This window comes from Acinonyx jubatus, chromosome B3 (genome assembly GCF_027475565.1).
Source record: "Acinonyx jubatus isolate Ajub_Pintada_27869175 chromosome B3, VMU_Ajub_asm_v1.0, whole genome shotgun sequence".
Classification (NCBI taxonomy): Eukaryota; Metazoa; Chordata; class Mammalia; order Carnivora; family Felidae; genus Acinonyx; species Acinonyx jubatus.
In genome coordinates, this window is record NC_069386.1 from 25787431 (window position 1) to 25809568 (window position 22138).

The following is a 22138-nucleotide window of genomic DNA, read 5'->3' on the forward strand; positions in this document are numbered from 1 at the left end:
CCTACCTTGTCCACACATGTATTTATTGCACATAGATTTTCAGATGAGATTATTTGCAGTTATGCAGTCATTGATTATATATTATTTCATTAATATTAGGGATGAATATAAATGACAGCTTTTGACTTTTGGTCAGTTTTTTAGGACTTTTAGTGTTTTAGTGTTTTAGGACTTTAGTGTTTTGCTTTAGGAAAGCATCTGAGATTATCCAGTGTATACTTTTCTCTTCAGTTTGAACTATGTGGGTAAATAAATTATCTTTTTTTTTTGAACAGGAGAAAGTATGAGATCAAGTATGTGATTTCCTTGAAAAGGTATTTTCACAGACTTAGAGGCAAAATGAGCTCCAGAAGTAACTACAATGTGAAAGAAGGCTTTCCCTGTAAAAAAGTGCTTAGCTATGAGGAAAGTGTTGGGATGCTGAAATACATTAGTGTAAAAGTGTCCTGCAAGATGCTACAGGCCGTGGTGTGGCTCCCTAAGTGGTGTGCAGGGTTCCAAGACCACACATTTGCATTTGTGGACCCAGTGATTGCAGGAAATCTTGTATACTGGGGACCTTCTTTGTAATTCAGTGCTCCACACAGGCTCCTGGATTTGGGAGGTGAGGCTTCAGGGTGGGGGGATTGCCAAAATGCTGACTTAGATGCTGTCTTTTCATTGCAATGTTCTGTGGATGGAAATAATCCCTCCAGAATTAGTAGCAAAATCAGTTCTTTTCATTGCCAGATATTAAAAGTGTTCATTTTTTCTCTGATGATATAAAGTTTTCCATGTAGGGGAAAATTATATTTATGGGTGACTCATTTAAAAAATGTGTCATCCATAAATTGGAGATGGGACACTGGCAAAGAGGTGAAGTGAATAAAAGAGAATTCATTTTACACAGCCTATAGGCTACAGATTGTAAAATGTAAATTGTAAATGTAATATTTCCTTTCTTTGATAAATAATTATTTAGTTGACTGCATAAAAAGCATAATAACTTCTTAGTTCATTTTTTTCTTATTCTGGGGTTTTATTTTCTTACATTAGTTCCACATTATTTATCACCCTTATGTCCAACCCTAATTTATGTCTAATACTAAGAAAGAAGTGCCTCCATAGAGATAGAGTTACAAAATTATTTTAGAAACAACTGCTTGCATTTGTATATCTTATGGATTTTCATAAGTTATAACTTTGAGATCTACTTTGTGCTCAGGATTAAGCTTTACTTTTGGAATTGATAGAAATTTCTGCCTGGAAGTCATAGGCTTCACAGGAGGAGCCTAAGTGACAATCACCCACAGAATGCTATAAGGACTCTGCTAACTATAGGCAACCTCTTGGGAAAGCTGGCGGCCTTTGGAATAGATTTCTCTGATGAGGTCTCAATCTGAAACTTGATCAATAGACAGAGATTTGCCAAGTGGAATAGCATGGGGAGGTCCTCAGTAAAATTCAGGAAGACGGGTGTGTGACCCGATTGGGGAATGAGGGGCTGGCATGTTATTTGAATGCCAAGGGAGCAGGGTGTGGGTAGGCAGCACCTTGGACCTACCTGGGACTGAGGCCCTGGAGCCTTTCTGAAGAGCTGGGCTTCATCCTTAGGTTTTCCTCAGATGGACGTTGGCATTTGGGAAGTGTGCAGACCCACTTTCATCTAAGTTATGTGTAGGTCATAATTCATGAGATTAGTTCATACCCAGCAATATGTCTAGTCAGACCCCTTTTCTCCCTTTTAAAGAGAGACAGAGAGGAGTGCTTGGGTGGCTCAGTCAGTGAAGCGTCTGACTCTTGATTTCAGCTCAGGTCATGACCTTATGGTTGTGAGATTCTCTCTTCTCTCTCTCTCTCCCTCTGCTCCTTTCTCTCTCTCTCTCTCTGTCTCTCTCTCTCTCTCTCTCTCTCTCTGTCTCTCTGTCTCTCCGTCAAATAAATAAATAAATTAAATAAAAAATAAAAAAAAAATATCTTTAAAAATGAGAGAGAGAGAGAAAGTACATGGCATAGAAATGACAATGATTTAAAATCATTATTTAAAATACTTTACTCTGACCCCTTCATCAAGGTAGGGGGAATGATCTTAAAATGGTCTGAGGTGTTGTAAGATCTCCATCATCTGAGAAAAATAATGAGCATTAAAATAATATACATCCTGTGGCAGACAAACCAAAATACTGGTGTTAGATTTTTTTAACATTTACTTTTGAGAGACAGAGAGAGGCAGGGCATGAAGAGGGGAGGGAGGGAGAGAGAGAGAGAGAGAGAGAGAGAGAGAGAGAATCTGAAGCAGGCTCCAGGCTTTGAGCTGTTTGTTAGCACAGAGCCTGATGTGGGGCTCAAACCCACAAACTGCGAAACCATGACCTCAGCTGAAGGTGGACACTCAACCAACTGAGCCACACAGGCACCCACCAGTGAGGAGATTGAGTAAAAAACTTTTCCAGTTAACCCCCCCCCCCACCTTAAAAGATGTCCTGAATACCTTGAAAATTCATTGGTCCATTTTTTTTTTTCTTTCCAGGAGGTGTGTCTACTGCAGTGAAAGGCTAGAGCAATAAATGTTGGTTGCCTTTTATGTGTGAAAGTGAAGCAAGTGTCTAGGCAACAGTGGGCAAGAGGAATGACAGGAAATGCATTGCTCTGGAAATAGGGACATGTTTATTATGGTCAGTTCTCAGAACAGCTAGAGTTGTCTAGACTCTAGCTACCCTGTCTGCTACCAAGAGGAATATTATTGTACTACTAACTTATGTCAGCTAAGCAAAGTGTAAGGCGTAGGCAAAGGTTTGTTACATAGATAGATAGATAGATAGATAGATAGATAGATAGATAGATATAGATGATAGATTGATCTAGATACACAAAGGTACATTTAAATATTCAAGTCCTATATTCTCTGGGGTGAATTTCTCTATCTCCATCTTTGTTCATTCAGTAAATGTTTGCCATATGACTGTTGTGTGTCATGAATGGTGCTGGGTGCAGGTTAAGACAAAGATGAATGGAAGGAGTAAGGTTCAGATTCATGAACAAAGCATTATGGTACACAGGGGGACAGAACAAAGATAAATTCAACACTAAGTGTCCCAGAGGGGAGAGTATCCAGTAGCGCTGAGGAATGTTTCAAGAGGCTCATTAGTCAGGATCTTCAGAATGGTTTTTTCACCACTGAGTAGTATTCCACTGTATGTATATACCACATCTTCTTTATCCATTCATCAGTTGAGGGACGTTTGGGCTCTTTAACGTGGATGGAACTGGAGGGTATTATGCTAAGTGAAACAAGTCAGTCAGAGAAAGACAGATATCATATGTCTTCACTCATATGTAAAATTTGAGAAACTTAACAGAAAACCAGGGGGGAAGGGAAAGAAGAAAAATAGTTACAAACAACGAGGGAAGCAAACCGTAAGACACTCTTAAACATAGAGAACAAACTGAGGGTTGGTGGGGGGTGGGAGGTCAGGGGAGGCAGGGATAATGAGAGAAGGGCATTGAGGAGGGCACTTGGGATGAGAACTGGGTGTTGTATATAAGTGGTGAATCACAGGAGTCTCCCCCCCAAAACCAAGAGCACACTATGTATATTGTATGTTAGCTAACTTGACTATAATCATATTTAAAAATTAATAAAATAAAATAAGCAGGTGGCAGAAAAAAGAATTGCTTTTATAAACATAAATGTTTATTTTTTAAAAGACTTTTTTTTAGAGCAGTTTTAGATTCACAGCAAAATTGAGAGGAAAGTAAGAGATTTTCCACATACTCCTGCCTTCACATATGCACAGCCTTCCCCTTGTGACCACCTAGTGACTTATCATCACTCAAACATTTGTTTTAGGTTTACTTCTTGGTGATGTACATCTGTGGATTTGGACAAATGTGTGAAGACATATCCACCATTATAGGATCATACAGAATAGTTTCACTACCCTAAGAATCCTCTTTATGCATTTGCTTCTTGAAGGATGACTATTTCTAACCTTTATGGTCCAAACTTGGAAACCACCAAACTTCCAAACTTTGCTTGGAACTCACATGATAAAGGAGTTCTTCTCGCATCACTGAATATATCACATACGTCCACTCTATCTATGACACCAAACAATGCAGTTTCAAAAGAATGTAAGGTTATTCAAAGTGGACCTCATGAAAAATAAAAGCAATTTAAGAGTAGGGGACTGATGGTGTAAGTGGGTATTGGGAATTGAGTCAGGAATAATAAAAAAGAAGAATATGGGGCAGAACAAGAATATCAAATTAAAGAATATATTATGGGGGGAAAAGCACAATTTAGAGATGTGTATGGGACTTAAGGATGTAAATTTATATTGGGGTTTTGACTGTAATGCTTTAGTATTACAGGCTTTAGCCTGATAAATTTATTCCTTTCCTCCTACCAAACATTAATTTGAGTAGAGAGAGAGAAAACAATAATTTCTAGTTCTTTTTCCTGTCCTCCCTCCCACTTTTCTCCTTCTTAAATTGATATTATTAATACTGAAGATTCAGTTTCATACATTCTTCTTGCTAAATAAAAATGAAGCTGCATTTCAGTCTATTGTTTAACAGACTGATTTCATTGTCTTGTTTATCTGAGAATTGCTTATGGTTTTTCTAGTTATTGAATAAATCAGAAATGCTTACATGGGTTGAAGAGAATCTTATTTTTTGTCATCTTTAATCACATTCTCTTTGTCACTACAATATATCTAAATGTGCACAGTTCTTTTTTAAAAATGTTTATTTATTTTGAGAGAGACAGGAAGAGCGAGCAGGAGAGGCAGAGAGAGAGAGGGAGAAAGAGATTCCCAAGAGATTTCCTTCGTACTATCAGCACAGAGCCTGACATGGGGTTCAATCTCACGAACTGTGAGATCATGAATTAAGCTGAAATCAAGACGAAAACGCTTAACCCACTGAGCCACCCAGGCGCCCCTAAATGTGCACAGATCTTAACAGAAATTGTGCATGGTTTGTTTCAAGACTGGGAGTCTGCAGATCAGGAGATCTGGCACATTTATTTTTGAGACTGTTCACCATAAGCAACCTTTTAGGAAAGTAACAAAGAAAAGTAATGCTTTGATATCTACTCAGTGTTATCGACCTCATATCCTTTGATCTTCACAAGGTCATGTTAGAGAAGATACTGCTCTTTCCCACTTACTGTGTTTGTAGTGAGTATGTGCAGCTCACAAAGATGGAGATCCCAGAGCAGTGCTTCCAACAAGGACCTACTGCACTTCTGCAGTCAATATCAAAATAAGGCAACAGCACGTACTGAGCCTCAGCTTTAACTTGGAAGTTGAGATGATACTGGCTCAGAGTGATTATAATGTTAGAATCATTTTTCTTTTTTTAAAAAAATAATAGGCTTTATATTTTTTTATTATTTTTGAGAGAGAGAGAGAGAGAGAGAGCGTGCGAATGAGTGGGGGAGGGGCAGAGAGAGAAGGAGACACAGAATCTGAAGCAGGATCCAGGCATGAGGCTGAACTCATGAGCCATGAGATCATGACCTGAGCTGAAGTCAGACACTTAACTGACTGAACCACCTAGGTGCCTTTTAATAGACTTTATTTTTTAGAGCAGCTTTAAAATGTTTTCCCAGCTTTGTTGAGATAGAATTGATATATAACATTGTATAAATGTACAGTTTACAATTTGACGATTGGATATACATATATTGCAAAATCATTACTACAATAAGGTTAGTTAACACCTCCATTCCCCCCCTTTTTTGTGACAAGAACTCTTAAGATCTACTCTCTTAATAACTTTTAACTGTATATTACAATATTATTCACTATAATCACCATGCTTTATATTAGATTTCTCGGAACTTATTCATCTTGATGCTGCAGGTTTCTGATGTTTGACCAACATCTCTTCATTTTCTGCACTCCCATCCCCTGACAGCCACCATTGTGAGATTTCAGTTTCTTTAGATTCCACGTATAAATAATATCATACAGGGGTACCTGCGTGGTTCAGTTCGTTGAGCATCTGACTTCAGTTCAGCTCATGATCTCACAGTCCGTGAGTTTGAGCCCCATGTTGGGCTCTGTGCTCACAGCTCAGAGCCTGGAGCTTGCTTCAGATTCTTTGTCTCCCACTGTCTCTGCCCCTCCCCTGCTTGTTCTCTCTCTCCTCTCTCTATCTCTGTCTCTCAAAAGTAAACATTAAAAAATTAAAATAAGATCATACAGCATTTGTTATTCTCTATCTGACTCACATCATGTAGCATTTTTAAATGTACATAAAAATTGGCCAAAAATCACATAGAGTTCCCATATGCTTCTACACACACACACACACACACACACACACACACACACACACACCCTTGCTCCCATCATTAAAGTATGGCATTAGTATAGAACATTTATTACAATTAATAAAAGAATATACATTATTATTAACCAAAATCTATATGAGAGTTCAATTTTGGTGTTGTCCATTCTTTGGGTTTTCACAAATGTATATTGACATGTATCCACCATTGTGGTATTGTATAAAATATTTTCACTTCCTTAAAAATCCTCTGTGCTGTACCTGCTCATCCCTGTGTTCTAACCTCAGCAACCGGTGATCTTTTTACTGTCTCCATAGTTTGCCTTTTCAGAGAGTCATATAGTTGGAATCCCACAGTATGTAGCCCTCTCAGACTGGCTTCTTTGCCTTTGTTTTTAAGAGAACTGGCACTAAGTCATCTGAGGAAATCCAAGATGTGTACTGATTAAATCAACATGATGTGACTGTAATAGCTGGTTGTGATTGTGTGTTACCCAGAGATTAAGGGGGCAGCTGTACATGTCATGAGGGCAGGTTAAACATCACCAGAATATGCTCCATGGCCTAAAATACAAAACTTGTAGGAGGACATGCAGCCACTAGGGGAAGGGAAGAATTGTGGGCCCTTGAAGCTTGCTCTGACGTCTGTGAACCTCATCCCATCTCCTGTCACTTTTGGCTGCAGTTTTAAGAGGGGAAGTCAGTGGACCATGTGGAATCATAGAAGCCCAGGAAGGAGGAAGTTACATTCCATTACAGAAAGATCTATTATTACTACAGGATGCCAAATGCTTCAAAAATTTTTCTGAAAGCATCTAAGCCCAGAAAATCTAAAAGAAGGAAGGTTGCAGTGCCACGGTGCCACCCTTGTTTTGGTATTCTTTGCATTTATTCTGCTTAAGGTTCATAGCAGGTTTGCATCTGTACTTTGATACCTTCCATCAGTTTTTAAAAATATTTGGCCATTATTTTGTAAAATCTTGCTTCTACACCATTCTTTGCCCCTTTTCACTCTCTAATACTCTAGTCACATAAATGTTAAACATTTCCCTCACATTCCATTTGTCCGGTATGCTTGTGGACTTTTTGACATTCCTTTGCTTCATGCTTCAGTCAGTGGAAAAACTTCCAGACTACCTTTCAACATGACCATTACCCGTCATCTGTGTCCAGTTATCTGTGAAAGCCAACTGTTGAATTTTTAATTTCAGCTACTGTATTTTTCATTTCTAAATTATCAACTTGATTGTTTATAAGTTAGTTCTCTGGTAAAATTCTCCATTTTGCAATGTATTTCCTTGAATATATTAATCATTAAATGTGGCTGATAGCTGAAGTATCTGGCCATCTGTGGCACCATTTTTATTGTCTGTTTCTTTTGTTTTGTTTTGTTTTGTTTTTCTTTTGTTTGGCCCCATTTTCTGGTGTACCTGATTAGTTTGACTATATACAGAAACTTGCAGAGACTTCAGGTGATGTTTCCTCTCATGTCTGGAGGTCAGAGCTGGCTTGGGTTGGAGTTTTCAGGAGGCTCAGTTGTGCTCTGTTTTCCTCCTACTAGAGGGCATAGCTCCCCAGGGGTCCCAAATGAAGTCCTTGGATGCTTCCCAGTGCCACTCCAAAAAGATCCTAAACTCTAATTTTTATGTTTCTGGCACTAGAAATTGACTGAAAATTCTGCTCTTCTTTTTAAGCCATTTTTTATGACTGATGGTTAACCAATTTTTTATGCAGCTTGATCAGTAAATGTGTTGAGGGAAAACTAGTATGGCTCACTTCCTTATCATTTGTTTTCTCTGAAATCTCAGCCTCTCCAATTAGGACTCCTTGGCTGTCCCAAACTCCAGTTTTGCCTCAAGCTCTACTGAGGTCTATATTCTTAGCAGCCATCCCTCCACTCAGCTCCTCCACATCATGCACCAGACTACCAAGAAATACACTCTGGGGAGAAGGCAGTGTGTGGGAAATGTGGTCTACTATGGCCAGCCTGCCTTCCCATCTGCTCAATTTGATTTTTTAAATGTGTATTTTATCTAGCTTTCCTGTATGTTCTTAGTGAGAGTGTTGGTCTATGACAAGTTATCCCATCATAGCCATACACCTTTAGTTTGAACTTTTAAATTTAGATGGAATAAATTTTGATTTATAATAATCAGCAAAGAAGTGATTTGGGGCTCAGAGTAAAGCCCTAGTGAAACATTACTGTTGGATTTTTTTTCTTGCTTTAGTAATCTCCCTGAATGCCTTCAGATTAGTGAAGAAGATGGAATTTTCTAGAGACCAGGGTGTCCAGGTTTTCCCTATATAATGACTCTCCAAGAGAAACTAGAGAAAGTTAATGATGTATTTCTTCTGATATTAGTTTTAGTGGATCAGAGCACTTGTCTGTTATAGATTGTTTAAGAGAATGGTCTTATATATGTAGTTTTAATATTCTTCTAAGAAATGAATAATAATACTTTCGCACATAAAGCTTATGTGTTTGAAATTTGGTTCTTCACAGGACAGAGAGCCATCTCCAACCAAGCTAACAGCAGTAGAAATAATAATATGTAGAATAAACACATTGCTAAATAAACTAATAGAACACACTGGAGGCGCGGGGGGGGGGGGGCATCTGGCTGGCTCAGTCAGAAGAGCATGTGACTCCTGATCTCAGGGTTGTGAGTTTGATCCTGTGGACTTTGGAGATCATTTAAATAAATAAAACTTAAAAAGAATAGGATACATTGGAGGAGCCACACAGTGTAAATGACAATGACTTCTGTAATTTAGGAGGAATCCCAAAGATTGAGAAAGAAGATGATATTTAAAGGCTTTTTTCAAGTCTCATTCTGTAGCAAGTGCCCACCTGACTGTGAGCCCTTGAGCCAACACCCATATCTCTCTTTTTTTTTTAATTTTTTTAAATGTTTATTTATTTTTGAGAAGGAGAGACAGTGTATGAGTGGGAAAGGGGCAGAGAGAGAGACTGGGATACACAGAATCAGAATCAGGATCCAGGCTCTGAGCTGTCAGCACAGAGCCCAATGTGGGACTCAAACCCACGAACCATGAGATCATGACCTGAGCTGAAGTCAGACACTTATCTAACTGAGCCACCCAGGAGCCCCCATATCTCTTTTTGATTCCCCTAGAATTCAGTCCAGATGCCCTGATAAGTATGTGTTACATGTGTGTGCTTCTCCACCTACATACCCATTAGTGTATCTTTATGTGTGAACACATACACACCCTGCACACCATACACTTTGCCATGTCATTAGGTTACAATTTTATTAGTTAATAAATTAACTTCTCTTTCTCTATTAATATTAGCTAACACTTTTCCAGTGGTTTCACTGTTGCAAGAAATCAATCCTGACAAACCTATAGAGGCCATTGATATCATCACCCAAGCTTCTGGCTAATAAAGCTAAAGTTTACAATCCTCATGTCATATCTCAAAAGCTGTCTGTCTGGAAGATAGTAGAGCCACCACTCACACTTTAAAGTAAAAAGGAAATCAGTGGGAGTTATTCTAACAAGCATATCTTAAATGTAAAATCAATGCATTTTAAACTTGCACTATATGTCCTGTTTTCTTTGTCCTCTTGTGTGTTGGAATTTTTCACCATTTTATACAAAATATCATTAGAGATACTACCTGGTAGGATGGAACATTAATGTCCATTGTGTGAATTGATGTGAACTTTTCAGTGATTTAAGAACAGAGAGATAGCTGTAATGATAATAAAGCATCTGTCTGTTCTTTGTTAGTGAGATATCGCACACAAACTCCTTCAAATGTATGAATAGATTTTTTTTCATCTTGAGGTTTTCCATTTCTGTTGTGTATTTCACAATTGATATCCTTCATTATTCACAAATGGGCTATGTGATGTACCTCTGAGAAGAGCACCTCATTTGTGTTGTATATAAAAACTATTTTCTGAAAGGGTGGGCCATTGAATTGGGACTCAATATTAAGGGATCTGAGAAAGCTGTCACATCTCAACTTGACAGGGTACCCACAAGCTTTCACACAGGTCCAGATTGCCTAGAAGCAGGAAACAACACTCAGTTTACTGTGGCCTTAGTATGCACCTGTGGTGGGTTTGGAAGGACCGAAGTGCCATGCCAAGGTGTTGCTGCAGGTGGCAAGGTACAATTACAGGCTCCTAAGGGTGGTTGGTCACATGTATCTTTCAGAGAAGTCCCTCCTGTGCCATTGTGGGGGATGACAGTAGGGGCTGGCAAGACTGAGTGGGAGATGTGTAAGGATTGCCATGCAAATCCAGTATAAGAAATGTGAGTCCTGAACCTGAATAGTGGTGGTGGCATATAGAGGTGAGTATGGACTTGAGAAATGTAAATTCCTAGACATGACAATTAACTGCCTTTAGGCATTAGAGAATTGGAGAAGTCAAGGATGACTCACAGGTTAGCAGAGTTTGTTAATCCAGTAAGTGTTACTGAACACCTGCTATGTGCCAGATGCAGAGGCAGATCATGGGATTTGTGTAATAAACCACAAAAGGCCACAATGTTTATCCAACTTCAATTCTTATGGCATGAAACAATGAACAAACACAAACACTATTACTTCAATTTATGAGCAGATCCTCAAAGAAATTAAACACTTGGATGTGACCACACACTCAAGGTTTCCTTGTATGAAAGTGGAGACAGCTAGATATGATTGCTTATTGATGCCAGATAACATAGTAAGGTGTTTGGATTTTATTCTAGGTTCAGGAGGAAACCTATGGAAATTACTAAATAGGTAGATTATGTAGTTTATCTTTCAAAAATAATGCTGTACCCTGACTATGCAAATGTTGGAAGGCCAGCTTTACCCCTGTTCTCCAGTTCCCTGGAGGCAGCAGATAGCATCTACAAATCTTATTAATGAGGCCTATGATGGGACTAATCGCATCCCCCCATCAGGACCCCCTGAACTGAAATTCGTTTATTGAAGTCTTTTTTCCCAGCTTCATTAGAATTTGACCTTATTTGGAAATACAGTCATTGTCAGTGTAATTAGTTAAGATGTGGCCATAGTGGAGAAAGGTGGGCCCTAATACGACAAAATTAGTGTTCTTATAAAAAGAAAATTTGGGGGTGCCCAGGTGGCTCAGTCAGTTAAGTGTCCGACCCTTGATTTTGGATCAGATTGGGTCCTGATCTCACAGTTCCTGAGTTGGAGCATTGCATCGGGCTCTGCACTAACAGTGTGGAGCCTACTTGGGATTCTTTTTCTCTCCCTGTCTCTCTGCCCCTCTCCAACTCTTTCTCTCTCTCTCTCTCTCTCTCTCTCTCTCTCTCTCTCTCTCTCCCTCTCTCTCTTAAAATAAATGAATAAGCCTTAAGCCTTAATAAGAATATTTGGACACAAGCATGCACATAAGGAGGATACCATGTGAAGATGAGGGCAGAGGTCTACAAACCAAGGAATGCCAAAGATGGCCAGCAAACCACCAGCATCTAGGAAAGAGACCAAGACTATGTTCTCCCTCACAGGCCTCAGAAGGAATCAGCCCTGCCACCACCTTGATCTTGGGCTTTCAGCCTCCAGAACTGTGACACAACACATTTCTATTGTTTGAGCTACCCAGTTTGTGGTTGTTCATTATGGCAGTCCTAGAAAACTAAGACAGGGTCTGTCCCATATTATGCAGGTTCTGGTCATTTATAAGAGGTTGTCACTTTTCATGTGACACTGGCTTGCTGCTTCAAGGAAGCTGTAGTTCACCCACTACCCTTACCCCTTTCTCAGGACTCAGCATCACAGAAGGGGTGATTGACAGGTCAGTGGAAGCAAGTGTGGCTTCCCTCTTTGTGTAGCTGCTTCCCTACTTGGATTGTGTTTCATACTACATTACTAGTCTAGGACAGTCCTGTGAGTTAGGGATTATCATTCCACTTACTAATGAAGAACATGAGAGACATCTGGGTGTCTCAGTTGGTTAGGCGTCTGACTCCTGATTTTGGCTCAGGTCATGATCTTATGGTTTGTGAGATCTATCCCCAAGTCAGGCTTTGTGCTGACAGTGTGGAGCCTGCTTGGGACACTCTCTCTCTCTCTCTCTCTCTCTCTCTCAAAATAAACTTAAAAAAGAGAGAACATTGAACAACATGAGACCCAGCATAGAGAGTAAGTGGAAATAGGATTTGAATCCAAAGCTGGTTCTAGAGGTATGATTGTGCTTCATGAACTTCCCACTGTGAGAAATCAAACTATTCACTGGTTCAGCAAGAGCCATAGCTGGGGCTTGTGATCAGGCTGGCAGCTGTTCTCAGCTCACGGGCAATGAGGCTCCCTAGGTGGGCAAGGAAGGTGTCCATATACAGGTGTCCACTGTATATGACCCTTGGCTGAGATGGGCTTATGCAGAAGGGGGAATGGCAGTCCCCCCTCCTCCTGCCTGGGTGGCAGCCACTGGTGTCAGCTCATCCTGGCCACTATGCCCCATTTCATACTTGGAGTGAGATCTGCAGGGGTTGTAAATCCAAAGCTCAAAGTGAACATCCTGTGTTTTGGCACCCTTATAATTGCTGTGGCCAGAACACCTCCGTAAAAGGGATAACCACTTGTTTTCACATCCAATGAGACTCAGAAGTCCTCCAGGGCATGGATTTGTGTGTCTGTCATCCCCTGATTAGGACAGATGTATGATTCAGAGTAGACTTGAAGTTGGTGAGTGGGGTGATGTGGAGGAAAGATAGAATGGATGAAGCACTCTGCGAACAGAATAGCAGGGATAATATTCAGGGATATGAGTTCTGGAAGGCAGGATCCTTAGCATTATTTTCACTAACAAACCCTAGTGCCTGCACAATACCAGGCATGGGTCACTAAATACTGGTGTTGACTGGAAGTGCACACCTTTTTCCATTGAATCTAGGTTTTAGAGGCCCAGAGTTATAGGCTGCTTTCTCATTCTTGTGCCTCTTACAGTACCTGCTATGATGCTGGGCATGTGTCTATGTTAGATTATCTTAACCAGATAAGTATGTGTGTGCCTAGCCTCACTGAATCAGTTGGAAGGGGAGAATCAACAACACCCATAATAGAGAAGAAAATGAGGAGAAATGCGTTCACCTGTGGTTCTTTCCAGGTACAGTTCAGTCATTTTAAATTACTAGAATGATTTAGATTCTTGAAAGAGATGCTGCAGTTCAAAATCATGTTTACAGTTAAACATCATTTTCCTGAAAACCACAATGCTATGACTAGGGATTATTTCCCTACTAAAGAATCTGACATTCTGATACGTTTTCTTTCCTAGAAATAACCACAAACATCATTTCAAATCGGCTATAATGGAAGCAACTTACATTGTGTGGTCAGGAATTTCCTGAAGTATACAGAAACCACATGGAATAATATGAATAAAATATGAACTCTGTGTTCAGGGCTCCACTTAGTCATGACATTCTATACCAAGGTCTTACCACTCCCCAGACCCAGACATTTCCTTTGCAGTGAAAGAGTACCATGCATACTGGTTATTGTCACTGAGGAAAGTGTCCTCCTTCTCAATGGCCCTGTTCCATTGCAGATGTGCCCACTACCATTGGGTCATGGTGCTTTGTCACTGTTCTCCCCCTTTTCTTGAAAAAGCAGTCTGCTTTTGACACTGCCAACCTCACCTGGTGGCCAGGGTTGGACCAGAAGAATGGCCTTGACAGTAGAAGCCTCAGGAAACCAGTTGATAACTTTTCCACTTTGGAGTGACCACCACATTCGCCCCAGTATCAGGATGTGGGGGATGTGAACAATGCAGTGTGGACATTCAGGAGTGCTTGGAGTTTGGTGCTTGCAAGGGCAGAGCACAGGTGCAGAGGTGGCAGGAAATGTCCAGAGAAAGAGAGAAAGGTGTGCATATTTTATCTTCCTCATTTGTGAGGAATATGGAGATGACTGAGTGAGGCCAACCTTTAGAGAAAATGGCACACTTTCCCCCTGTGCTTCCAGGACTGCAGGTGGCAACAAAGAACACCTTGTTTTCTTGGAGGCTGTCAGTCGTTCCTACTCCTTGATGCATCCTAGGCTCCAGCAACTGTTGTCTGGCCTCTCTTCTGCCTGCCCATCATCTTCTCATCCAGGCGAGCCCTGGGAGGGGCTCTTCATGGGCTCCCTCAGTCACATCCTGCCCTTCTCCTTCCTACATTCACAGCTCTCCTTCTGCTCCCTGGAACTTTGCTGCAGGAACTATTTTCATTTGTATCTTTAATTTTTTCTGCTCTGTCTTCAGGCTCTCAACCTGTTTTACTGGGCTACTTCAGCTTCCTGATTGGCTTTCCTGTATACAGTATTCTTTCCTTCCCACATTGCCTTCACACAGATGCCTCACTTTTCTACCTAGACGTGGGTCTCAGTTCACTGCTCTTCTGTTGGAATGCCTTGTGTGGATCCCAGATGCCTGTGGAATAAAGGCTTGTCAGCCAGCACTGTGGCTCTTGTACAGTTTGCCTCCAGCCTGTTTCAGACTCACTACCCACTGCATTCCCAGAAACATGATGCTCCAGGCATGCTGAACTAACACCCCCAATTTCCCTTTCCTAGCTCATGTCTCTGCTCATCCTGTTCTTCTCCTGGAATGACTATCCAATTTTTCTTTCTGTAAAGATTGCATTCACTCATCAAGGCTCCCACACTCCAGAAGACACTTCACCACTACCATTTAGTTGATTCTTTCTGCAGCTACTGTTGCAGTAAACCAAACAAACAAAAAACAAACAAAATAAATAAACAAAAACAAACACAAATGAGAACTCTCAATTGTGTCACTCAGGTCATGCTTCTTCATATACCTATTGGCTGAATGTATGTATGACCCCTAACATTTTTAACTGCTTCTTCAGTTCAATCGTTGGGAACTGTTCTTTTTTTGTCTCTTGCTTTGATTTTCCAGGGTTCTGTGCACATAGAAGAGGATTAATAAATGTGTACAGGTTTGTGAAAGTCAGTTGTAAGAAAATAATCTTCAAAGTGGAAATGATGTTATGAATATTAAGAATTAATTCAACTCTGAAATTAAAGAGAAGGTATTTTTAAATATAGGTGTCTTAACGCTAGACCAGTCTTGAAAAATTCCCATCATGGAGTTCCCTTAGACTTTTTTAGCCGCTTACTTAAGAGAGTCTGCTTCTTGTTTTATCTTTCCAGAAAGTTCTTCCTTATTTAGACACTTTCCTCCTCCTTTGTGCTTCTGCCATCCTTTCTTTGTTCATCTGAGTTCTCCTTTCCTTGCTGTCTCTGCCAAGTTTTTGCTTTGGTGGTACAGCTGTTCCACTACCCATGTCCCTGCACTTGGTGCTGCCCCTGCAGCTCATGGCAGTAGAGCAGAACAGGGCCAGTTAGGATGAAGTGAGTGTCCAGGCAGAATGGACATCCAGCTTATCCAGCACCATTTGCTGAGTTCACTGCCTTCAGGCTGCCAGGCAGCCATCCAGGACTGGGAGGATCCTGAGACACATTCTAATCTACAAGAACCACACTGCCCACTCTTTCTTTGTCCACCCAAGAGCACCTGAAGTTCTGTGACAGTACAGAACTGGAATGGAAAGAATGGCTGGGCCTTGGAGGCAGGCCTGTTGCACCTTCTTTCCCAAAGGGCAGAGGCGACTGCTCCCAGGTCACTGAAGTGCCCCATGAAAGCCATGGTTCTGGGGGCATTGTTGGGGAGAATAAACATGCATGTGGGGTCCTCTCTGGTCTCTTCTAAAGTAAGTGTCATATGATTTCATGAGCCAATGACACAAAGGGGAAATTACAAGAGATTTTGAGAAAGACATTTGAATGAGGAAAGCAATTAAGGTTTAAGCTTTTAAAAGGAATATACATGAGATTAAAAAGTGACCCTGTGAATTCAGTTTCCCTTTCTCCTTCTGGAATTGTCCAGTCTTCTCTGAATAACTATGTTTTGATGAAATTGACCAGCAAGACCCCTTCTCTGTAAGGAGCTGACCTCTCTGTCAGGTGCACTGGTGGGTGAAACTCTTCCAGTATCCAGTATTTAAGGAACATCTGTAGACTATATTTGTTGAAAATCCCTCTCTGTCAAGCAGTGCTGGACAGACTAACAACTACTGGAGAGAACGTTAGATGCTATATGCACTAATACACTATATACACACAGTGGTCCTTAATTTAACAATTCTATGATTTGAGCATTTTATGAGGTTTTTATAGCCTAAGCTGTAGGAATGATTTCTGACTTATTCCTATATCTTGTGTGGCTCTCTAGTAACTACTTTTCATTCAGAGATTCTTAATTAAACATCCTAACTTGTCAACCCAAACTTCTGCTTCTTGGTTTCCATATTGTTAGCAGCATATTCATTCACAAAATCAGCCAGTCAAAACAAATAGACAGAGTCAGAATCATCTTTGATCTTGTGTCTTTTACTTTTCAAATATGTATTGTCATTAGGATTGCTAGACAGGTGATGCTATCAGCATGGAGTCAGAGCTCTAAACTTATCTCTGCATCCACAGGAAGACATAGTGAGAGGAAAAGTGCTCAGTCCAAGGACTTAGGTCACTGCAGTTCCTGTTTGGTAGAGCTGATCTGGCCTTTAATGTGGTACAGGAAGTCCTCTGATAGGTCTTCATATCCATGAAGGAAGAATAACATCACTTAAAACAAGCCTCTACTACATGCAAACCAGGTCTCCTGTTTTGGGTCTTATTTTGTGGTGTTTGATTTCTTTAGAGGAAACTGAGGCAGAAAGCCAAAGCTGACCTCAGTGAATGAGGTTCTTAGAGACCACATCTGTCTGTGAGGATGCAGCACCCAGGTGGCCTAGGTTGATGCAAAGGACTACCCTGGTGGGTACCCTCTGCATCCCCACTCTCACTGCTGTTGGAAGAAATCATTCTTCATTGATTTTTCACTTGAACTAGAGAATTTCAATAGAATAGCTGCACAACCTCCCCACCACTACTTCCTAAATTCTTACACAGAATCGAAATATATAAAATGGTTGGATGTTGGAGCTTCTCTGAGTCAAGTAGGAGGATGAAACTGGAGCCATGCCACTTGGACCCTCCCACAACTTCAGGGAGCCACCTGCCTCCTGGGCTCCATAGAACCCAGTCTGAAAATCCCTTACCTAGAATTCTGCAGCTCCCTCCTGCTGCTCCTGACTTTAGCTGCTTCCTCTTCTATCCTTCCTGTACATGGCTGCTAAGGAACCCTCCAAAATGCACAAAGTGAGCTGGCCAGGCCTCTACTGAAAAATGTTTTAGGGAGCCCCATTGCCCTTTCATGTGGCTGTGTGATTGCAGCTGGCTAACCTTCCCTGGCTACCATCGCCAGGTGCCTGCTTTCCCTTTCACCTGCTGGCACATTACCAAGTCTTGCTGGCATGACACTGCAGAAGGCTCCCTGGCCTGGGGAGTCCCAGCTACTCCTCATGACTACCTATTCACATTCTTTCAATGTGAGCAATGCTTCCAGGCTCAGCTCCAAACTCCTTGCCATGGATGTCAGATTCTTTACAAGGTTTATGGGACTTTGTACCTTGGCTGGTGTCATTGCTTCCACAGAGAATGCTCTCAACCCCTCTATTTGCCTATGTAACTCTTACTGTTCTCCTCCTGAGCAGTCTTCTGCCATCACTCAAGGCTGGGCAGGAGACTCTCTGGTGTAATCATAAAACCTGGTCCACATGTCTGTTAGATACTTACCAAATATCACTGTTGACTTTCTCTCTGTAGGTTTGTGTGTTGTACTCAGTCATAAGCCTGCAAATGCAGGATCTAGAAACTGACCCCAAACTATCTTTTGCTTCACCTGAATCTGACTAGCTTATATATGTTTCTTCCACAGTCTGAGTGCTTCTCCCTGCCCAGACAAATGATTTCCATGTTTTCAGCTCAGCTCCAACATCTATTACTTCTTTAATAATGCTTTCTTCAACAAATCTCAGGAAGAATTGTTGATTGCATTGAATTTGGTGGCCTATTGCACTTTTCTACAGTTCAGAAAAACACCACATTTTTCCCCTTGCTGCTTGGATGTAAATATGTATTTCTCCATCAGGTCAGGAGTATACAGTTGAGTATGGTGGCTCCCTATTGCTTTGTAATATGTTATCTTAACAGTGAATTAAATTGGCACATTTCTTGTCTCATAATTTTTATGGTCAGAAATCTGGACACAATTGGCTGGCATCTCAGCTCTAAGATCTCTCACAGGCTGCAAATGAGGCCAGACCTGCAGTCATCTCAAAGTTTGACTTGGGTGGAATCCATTTCCAGCATCACTAATGTGGCTGTTGGCAGGGCTTGGTTCTTCACTGGTTGTTGGACTTGGGCCTTTGCCAGAGCCTCCTGCATTTCTTGCCACACAAGCCTCTCCACAGGGCAGCTGGTTTTATTAGAGAGAAGCCATAGACAGAGTGAGGAAGGAAGGAGAGAAGGAAGGAAGGAAAGAAGGAAGGAAGGAAAGAAACAAGGGAGGGAGGGAGGAAGAAAAGAAGGAAGAAAGGGAGGTAGGAAGGAAGGGAGGAAGGAAAGAAGGAAGGAAGGAAAGAAGGAAGGGTGGAAAGGAGGAAGGAAAGGAGGAAGAGAGAAGGAAGATTGGGGGAAGAGAGATTAGGTACGTAAGAGGCAAGTTTTTATAATCTAATCTGGAAGTCACCCTATCACTTCTGATATATTCTGTTCAGCAGGAGCATACCATTACGTCCAACCCACAGGAAAGGTGGGGATATCCTCAAGGGCTATAATGGCAGGAAGAGGAGATTTTGGGAGCTCTTTTAGAAGCTGATGACCACACACCTGCTTTGAGTCAGTCACTGTGCTAGGAGCAAAACTAGATGCAGACTCTGAAATCAAGGTGACAAGTTCTGTAAAGTATAACAGTCATGAATTCACATAACCACTGAAACAGATTATTGCACAAGTTGAGGTGAGCAACTTTGAAGTGATGTTTTAACAGAGCTGACCTGGATCAGAGACATCAGAGGATTTCTTGAGGAACTTGTGAGAATTTAAGAGATAAGTTGAGAAACGCCAGGGGAGCAGGTAGTGGGAGGCTTAAGGTTGGCATCAGGCATCCTGAACAGGAAGAACAGCAGGCATAAAGGGCTCGTGCTTAGCGCTGCTTGGAAAATGCAAGAAGGGCAAAACATCTCACCAACTCTGATCAACAGAACGGACTTGAGAAAGTTACTACCCTATGCTCCATCCTTATTGGTTTGCACTCAGCCTAATAGTTCCTTTATCCATTTCCTCTTTCTGGAGTGCACCTAGTGTCTACTGCAAGATAAACTATTTGGAATGAATGAGGTGATATATGCTTTGGCAACAATCAATTTAAACAGCTTTTGGCGAGAACACAAAACCATAAATCTGCTGCAATTGCTGGGTATCAGGGGATGTCACCTGTCACACTACTTTGCTTTTTCAAAAGCAGATGTATGTTCAATGAAAGGAAAAAGAGAAGGGAACTAGCATCTACTGAGTTCCCAACATCCACCAAATGATTTACCCAAATTATCTCATTTATTCCTCACAGAGCCCTATGAGGTCAGTATTACCAGCATGTTTTCAGAGACAAGGAACCAAGTGCAGTTAGACCCTGGCCTGAGACCCATGGCCAGGTCTGTCCACTCCAGATGCAGTGTGCACTCTGCAGAGTGGCTTTCCCTTCACTTTACAGCAAACCTCCATCTTCACCAATGGGCCAATTAATTCTAATTTCTTGAGAAACCTTGGCTAACTTTGGAGCAGAGTTTCGATGCCTTTGTAAGCAAATGGTGATGCTAAATATGTTTGCTGTGTCAATGCAGTGGAGAGGGGCTGTGAATGCTAGCTTGAGTCAAGAACTATAGAAAGTTCAGAGTGTAGAATGATGACAGGGAGCTGGGAGGCATGCCCTGAGTCCTTTTATTTTTAATAAATTATTTCTTCTGCCTCAGTGTCTCTGTGGCCTCTTCCTGTATTCTCCAGCAGTGGGAAGACAGCCGCAAAACTTCCTTTGCTGTGTTTCTAACTGCTATGCACTCTGAACTGCAAACCAAAGACTGACAAGGAAACAGGGTGTATATAAAGGTGAGGGAAATAGGTCACATGTCTTTATAATACATGCTGTTTCCTCATGAGTCTTTGGTTTGCAGTTCTGTGTTATAGGAGAAAACTGATACTTCATACTTAATTTTTCTCTCTAACATATTGACAGGATATTCTTTGAACTCCAAATTCAAAGCCATCTCATGTTCATGTTTTATTGTTCTTTGGTATGGGAGGAGTGTTTTTTGGAGGTTAGAAAGTAGGCACATGGTTTTATAATATTGTTCTGATCCAGGAATGGAAGAGAACATTCATTATACCTTTGTCTTGCAGCCTTCTTGTGGAGGTAGAATATCATCAGGCACATCTGCAGCTCACAAATACTTAGAATAATATGATGTCTTCATGAAGAATTATACACAAACTCAACTGTTAATCATGGCTATACTTATATGTCTTTCTTGTCTTGTATATTTTGTTTTAAATCTTTCTTCAGTGACTTCTCTTTAAAACCCTGAGACAGTGAAAGACAACATAGGATAATGTCTTCAGTGGGACCATATGGTATCAGTTGCTTACTCAGCTAGTTGCATAACTGCTCATGCTCGCTTGCTTTCCAGAGATAAACCACCACACGTTCATTTAAAATCCAGCATATTGGGCATTGTTAGGTGGTTTTTCTCTGAAGGAATATTGTGGTCAAGTGTCTATGTACTCAGTGAGACTTTCCAGTCTTGTGTTTCTTACATCACCAAACTTATTGATGAATAAAAAGTCCAGAGGTACACACTTATGTAAAGGATACATAGCATCCTCACAGGTCATCATGATTATCTGCAGACTCACTGAAGAAGAATGAGGCCCAGCACTTCCATTACTGTAGTTCTCAGGAACTGACTATCATTTTGATGACCAAAGATGTGTCCACAGCCTGGCTTAGAGGGAGCCCCAAGGTCATAGCATAATTAATTATACAAATCAGATATGTGTTCATGATTCTTGGTTTTCATATGTCTGTTGCACTTGAAAACATTCAGCTGAAGGACAAAGGTGGTTCCATATATACTGACATTCCAATTATTGAATATGGAAAAGGGAATTTTCAATACTTGAAATACATTTGGCAATACAGAGTTTTAAGTTTTTCAAATTTATACTTCACAAGCATAAAAAACAATTTTAGATTTTGAGGGTCATGATCAGGCTCTGTTTTAAAAGAAACAAGCTGGAAATATTATTGAATATGCTGTTGGGCTGCTACTGACTTTGCTGATCTGAGAGAAACACTATAAATCTATTTGTGGGCTAAAAGTGGAGTCAAGATGGATCACCTCAGCCTAGGAGACAACACTTAATTGTACTTTATCTTTATTTGGATCTATTAGGTTTTAATTAGAGGTCATTTTGCTAAATGTTTTGAACCTGAATAAGAATTTAATTTGTGAAACAACTGAATTACAGAAAATTAGAGAAACCAGTGAATGGGGGGTCCAAGCAAATGAATCAAGCACAGCTCATTTATATTTAGTAAAGTGATAACACAAACAGAGTTATTACTTTGTATGGGAGGGCTGAGTTGATACCCCAGCAGGGGCAAAGTGGGGCCCCACCTGGGGGGGGTGTATTCTGCTTTAGCCTAGGAAGAGGCTCTGGCAAAAGGCCTGCAGATGACTGCCCAAGGGCTGCATCCTCACTGACCCTGAGAGTAAAGTTTATGCCTCTCAGGTTCTCATTACTCAGCTGAGGGCCTAGAAACCAAGCCTCTCTCTCTTCCTGAGAGTGGGCACTGGCATGGTTTCAGAGCCAGCCCACCCTCTGATGCAGAGCCTTTGGACTTGGTGATCCAAG

At 41.0% G+C, this 22138-nt stretch overlaps 1 protein-coding gene across 2 annotated transcripts in view; it reads left to right on the plus strand.

Annotated features, from left to right (window-relative positions):
* Positions 1 to 22138, plus strand: part of GABRG3 (gamma-aminobutyric acid type A receptor subunit gamma3) — a 686498-nt gene that overhangs the window by 57636 nt on the left and 606724 nt on the right. The gene's annotated exons all lie outside the window — the stretch shown is intronic.